Source organism: Cebidichthys violaceus, unplaced genomic scaffold (assembly GCF_023349555.1).
Source record: "Cebidichthys violaceus isolate CVI_PGR_0920_01 unplaced genomic scaffold, fCebVio1.0.p SCAF_17, whole genome shotgun sequence".
NCBI classification, from domain to species: Eukaryota; Metazoa; Chordata; class Actinopteri; order Perciformes; family Stichaeidae; genus Cebidichthys; species Cebidichthys violaceus.
The window spans coordinates 6,970,221-6,976,220 of record NW_027176340.1 but is presented as its reverse complement, the minus strand read 5'-3'; the positions used below and the strand labels follow the sequence as shown (position 1 = coordinate 6,976,220).

At 43.5% G+C, this 6,000-nt stretch overlaps 1 protein-coding gene across 2 annotated transcripts in view; it reads left to right on the top strand.

The window, feature by feature from the left end:
- Positions 1-425: 425 nt before the first annotated feature.
- ppp1r16b (protein phosphatase 1, regulatory subunit 16B) overlaps positions 426-6,000 on the top strand; it is an 82,005-nt gene continuing 76,430 nt past the window's right edge. For both annotated transcript variants that reach the window (XM_068712397.1, XM_068712394.1), the window contains exon 1: positions 426-578. The gene's annotated coding sequence lies outside the window, so the exon portion shown is untranslated. The remainder of the gene's footprint in view (positions 579-6,000) is intronic.

Here is a 6,000-nt window from a genome sequence, read left to right as displayed (position 1 = left end):
ATGGGCCAAGACACACTTGTCCAAAAAACATGTAATTTAGCTCATGTTCCAAGACCACTTTTGGATAGCAGCCTTCAATAACGTAATGAGGCACAAACATAGCAACAACAACTATTTCTGTGTTTTAAAAAAAGAGTTACAGCGTGTTGATCTCTCAAGCCCGTCATACAATTCCTACCTTCAATCCTGTCTGATTCACTTAACACTGAAATGTTCCTTTGAATCATTAAATTCCTCCCAATAACAACCAGACTAATCTTTGTGGCGGTGGAGAGTGGCAGCAGGGGCCCCAGGGCGGTCTCGGGCACCCCACTTTGTGCACCCCTGCCATCCACGGTGCTCCTCAGTCTCCTCCTCCCTCTCAGCCCCGCCCTCCCGGAATGACTCGGTGTAGAGGAGAGAGGAGAGAGAGGGACTCTGCAGACACACACTCACACACACACACACACACACACACACTCACACACGGAGCTTCTCTCCTCAGTCCCGCTGTGTCTTTACTAACGGGACAAGTTTAAACCTTCAGGATATCTCCGCCGGTTTTCTCTCTCGCTTCTATGTGAACGACCTGGAGTGAGGTGAGTGCATAAATGTACTTGTCAGTTTTTTTTTTGGGGGGGTGGGGGGTGAGCCGTTGACTGGTTGAAACTAAACGAGGGGGAAGAAGAAGGGATTTTTCCTCAGTGGAGGAGGAAGCGGCAGGCAGGAGAAGGAATCTCTTCTTGGAGCAGCTCACTTTACCGCCTTTCAAGGGTCACCGAACGCCCCGACAACGTGTAGTTTGAACCGGGGAAAACCGTCGTTTCCGCTGCTTGTGAATTCAGCTGCACGAGTTTGAGATTAGCGGAACATCCTCCCCGGTTGTTGCCTTCACACCGCTGTAACGTTTCACATGGCTTTACCTACAACCGCTACTGCATTTCTGCAGCCGACACTTCGGCCACTTGGACACAGTTTGGACCCGTTGGAGGCTGCAGAGGTTCACTTTACTGTGGTCCTGTTGTTACTTTAGAGATCACTCCACAGAGCCCAGCCAGGCTGGACATGTGGAGGTTCTGTAAACTGACGTAGCAGTGTTTCAACTTTTGAATGGAAAACAAGTTAAGCACCAAAAAATAGGTTTGTTATAGGCTGCTAACTTTTATTTTCATTCTCAATGAATTGTTTGATTCATTATTGTATCAACTGCTTAATCGTTTGGTCTATAAAACATCAGGAAATGGTGAACATTTGCTTATTTTGTCCAACATTTTTAAATTACACTGGTATAAACCGAGAAAGGAAGAAAATCCACACACACACACACACACACACACACACACACACACACACACACACACACACACACACACACTTAGGAGAGGCTAGAATCGGCATATTTAACATTCTTGGTTAATAAAAGACTTAAACTGATTATTTTAATTGACCAACAGTCCAAGTCCCAAATATATTCAATTTGCACTGATTTAAAAACTGAAAATCCTCACATTTGAGATGCTGGAAGGATTGCAACTAACAAAACATTTGATTATAAATAGATCTCCTGATACTTTAAATTTTTCTCAATTAACCGTTTGGTCTATAAAATGCTAGAAAAATGTCCATCACATTTTCCAGTCCAAGTTGTCCAAAACCATCAATGTTCAGTTTATGATTGTATAAAACGGAGAAGAGCAAGAACTCGCATAACACAGGTCTAAGATAATTAACTATCAAAATGTTGGCTGACATCCAGTCGATTCTGCTCTATAATACAGTTGAGTTCACATTGAACCTCTATGAGATCCTTTAGTACCATGATGACACCAGCGCTGTGCCATTTACAAGCTCCGTCTCTCGCCGTCACCGCCTCATGTCCACGCAGTAGACTGGAAGCATTACCACTTTGTTAGTGTCACTTTGTGCCAGATGTGCACTTTGTTAAGGATGGCCGGTATCTCTGCCTGGCTGTGTTGGCCTTTTAAATGTTTGATGTGCCGAGACGTCCTCCTGAGCACTTTCTCCTGCTGTTCCTCTCAACATCTGCACCGGCTGTCAGCTCATGTTTTTTTTGGGGGGGGGGGGGGGGGGGGAGAGACGGTGCAATCTGCCTTCATGCAGACACACTTACTTCACATATCTGTGCATCACAAACATGCATCTAGACTGTAATGTTTGATCACCTTGTGTTGGATGCACAAGGCTCAGGGCTGAGTAGACTGTGAATAGCTTTGTTTCAGCTTTGACATGTGACGCTCACAGTTGAGATTCCGACACTGCAAAGAAGACGAGGCTTTTTACACATTTTAAAAAAACGGAAAGATGACAGAGAGCAAGCTGTGGTTGTGGCCTGGCTCTCTACACATGATCAGCAGCAGAGAGAGCTGTGTCTCATTGAGAGGTGGAGCTGCAGGGCACAGTGCACAGAGGCAAAGTGTAGTGTAGGTTTACGTCACAATAGGCCTTTCTCATTTCCCAGTTTTGTACATCCTCGATTCCTTTCCTCGCCTTCTTCTCCTCGAGTCCTTTTCGGCCCACGGAAGACACGAGCGTAGGAGGCGAGGAAGAGACGCATTTAACAAATTAGACATCCTCACCTCGGAGCCGTCATTTTAAAGTGGAGTCAATTGAGTATGACGTGTGGCACAGCTGCATCTGATGTCCAGTTTTCTTTGTTATACGGCTGTTATGAGCATAACAGTATTCACAACAACTCATATATTTACTTATAATTCACTTCATAACATGGCGTAATGTGACAAGAATGTACAGATGTTGTGCATTTTTATTTAACACACACATATTATGCTATACAAATAAAGAGAGTGGCATATGATGAAGTGATAAACACACAAGCACATGCCGGTCTGTCTATATGACAACATGAAATACAAATTTGTGGTGAGTGCGAGACAATGTTCTCATTGTTATATTAATTTGCCTTCAGCAGCCGTTTGCATTTGTAAACATGATGTCATGATTATAGCAGTTGGGATTGGGTGCAGCCTACATTCAAAACATAAGAAATATGAAGGTGAAATGACTTATTGCCTTATGAGGCGCTTCACAAACGGTGAAGGACAGACAGCTTGATCCTCTTAAATAACAAGTTATGAATACAAAAAGAACAGTTGTAGAGTCCCGCCATGGTTTGAGATTATTCCAGCTGTGTGTCACGGCTCTTTATTCGTCACGGGTGGCGAAAAAGCAAAGGATACGTCGGTCTTTCCGAGCTCATAGCTCCTCCGGCAAACCTCCTTGCTCCTCGAGATGCATTTTAGAAAAGTAGGACGTCCTTCAAGATGAAGACACTGTGATTTGATCCGTGTCACGAACCCGAGGATCGAGTGTTGAGGAGACGGGGAGATGCAAAATCAAGAAATGAGAAAGGCCCTTTTTGTGTAAGAAAATAAAAAAATCCAAGCAAAGGCTGTTTTGACAAGGAGGCAATTGACCCATTTCAGAGGGTAAGAACACGGGTAAGAACCTGACAATCAAGAAGAGTTTGGGCCACAAGTCTGCACACTAATTGTCATGACACCTCCCTGATCTGCTCATGAAGCCAGCTATCCTCTAATTTACTTTTTAAATGTTATGAATGACGTGTTCGTATTTGTGTACTTTTTCATACAATGCAAAATATATAACGAAGAACAACAAATACTGCAAGGCCTTCTTACCATTATTGTTTGGAAATAATGCACGCACATGGCCACATTAGCGATGTCCTCTCCCACATCACAGCCAGCAGTTCCTCTGGTGTTTCAGACAATAAATCATTAGACTGTATTTAATGGCAAAATGAGATTCCTCTGAGTGTCTGAGTGAGCCGTCTCTGATCTCCGAGGAGCCCCACTGCTCTCCTTCGGTTCTTCTTCTCCACTGATGAGCTGCCTCCATGATATATTCTCTGTAGTTTTGTACCCTAACTGATGTTTAATTATTCCGACACGGTGATTTGGCGGTTGCTCATAAAATATTGAAACAGAACAGCGGCCCCAGGAGGCGCATTGAAAGACACTGGCTTCACTTTATCCTTAAATACGACTCGGAGTGGAGCCGGGCGCCGCCTGTGACCGACATCAAAGACATGCAACCACCACATAAGCTGTTTTAATGACATTTTTGCTTAAATAAAATACAATTTCCTCCCAGTCCTCACTGGAAGTTTCTTGTTTGGATTGGGAATCTGTTCTTTGACCTCCTGCTGCTTAAGATGTCTTCTGTGAGCCGCGCCTGAAACCAGTGCGCTTGATTACTATCGAAAAGCGATTATACTAGATCAGCGTTCTGATTACAGCTACCAACCAGGCACTGTCTGCTAATCTGTGGTCTTAATACGGAGACAGGCAAATCTCAGGGCAGCTATCAAGGCCACTTAAATGCCTTTAAAGTCCACCGCTCCGTCTCTTCTCCACTTTGTAATCAAGTTTCTTCAAAACACACAACTGTTGAATTTGTCCCTGGATGGTGGTTTGAATGTGCAGGTTTGGCTTGTTTGCACCGACACGGTTGTGAGTTGTAAAATGTGCGGCAGCGTTATACAACCGTCCTCTTATTCGGTTTTAGAGCGAAACAAAAAGATGCCAAATTTAAACCAGTGGGGATGTGAATTACACTAGTGTTCTTTAGATTGTGTTGTTTGGCTGTTAAGTGATCAGGGGACATTATGGGGGATCCCCTGCTGATGCACGCTGGGATATCTGAACCCCCCCGTGTGACCACTCACTGAGAGGATAAAACCACAAACATCATTGTTTTGTAGAGAAGAGCTCAAGCATCATGTCTGTCGTACCAATCGATCAATGTGTGTCCGTTTGCTTTTGTGGACCTTCATTTTCAGACTCTCACTGTCCTTAAGCTGCAACTATTTTCATTATTGATTAATCTTCTGAGTTATTGTTCATGCAAAAATGGCAAATGTTAAGTAGTTCCAGCTTATCTTTTCTGTTTTTTTTTCTGTTTTATGTCGATGTAAACTGAATATCTTTGGGTTTTGGGATGTTTCTCGGGCAAAACAAGACATTTCAGACGTGAGCTAGGAGTTCAGAAATATTGTGAAATGTATTTTTTCACAATTTTCTGTCATCGTATCTGCCAAATGATTAATCAATAATGAAAATAACCGTTAGTTGCCCAATCAAGTCTCTTAACACACACCGCTAGCAGTAAAACAACCCTCATTACACATGACCTTTCACACAACGACTCACTCCAGCCCCTCCAACCAGGCCAAATGAATGAATGAATGAATACATTTTATTCTGGCACATAGACTCATACAATCCTTAAAAACAACCCATTTTGTTATTTAAAAAATGCAACGTCAACAAGACTAAAACAAGGCTGTTCTGGTGCCACCTGATGTTCACTTGGGACGCACAGTGTGTTATTGCAGTTAAAGCAAAAGTGAAACGCACGTCTTCACAGGCTTTCATGCATACTAAATGTCCTTTTCCAGTCACTGTGTTTTTACATCCCTTTTTCTGGCCCTGTGCTGTATTTGCGGCTCACTGCGTGTTTCTGTGTCGAAGCCAAAACATCTCATGCAGACGGTGTCTTTAGAAGCCGGCCGACCAATCGGAGTCGGTGCAGTGTCGTGAACAGGAAGTGAGCTCATAGAGTTTGCGGCCTGCACTCTGTTCAGGAAGGCGTTTGACTGAGAGGTGGGGGGGGGGCATTGTGAAGGTTTTTTCCTCACATTGTTGTGGAACGCACACCAGCGAGCCTCTCTGGTCTAGCTTGAAAGTTTGCGCATTGGTTACTCATAACACACATGGAAACCTTGGATTTTCCAGAGTCTTATCAAAGCTATCTTTTATAAATATATAGGAAGCTGAAATGATTTCTCTTCTTGGGAAAAGCAGTGCTTTCCAACAGTTCCTCATACAGTCTGTAAGCCTGGAAAAAATATTCACTATCCATACAGATTCCTGCTGACCTGATGAGCACAAGGCCGCTTAGATAAGACGAACACAGCTGTTGAACTTCAAAGGCAAAATTCAGCCACCATTGAAAGTG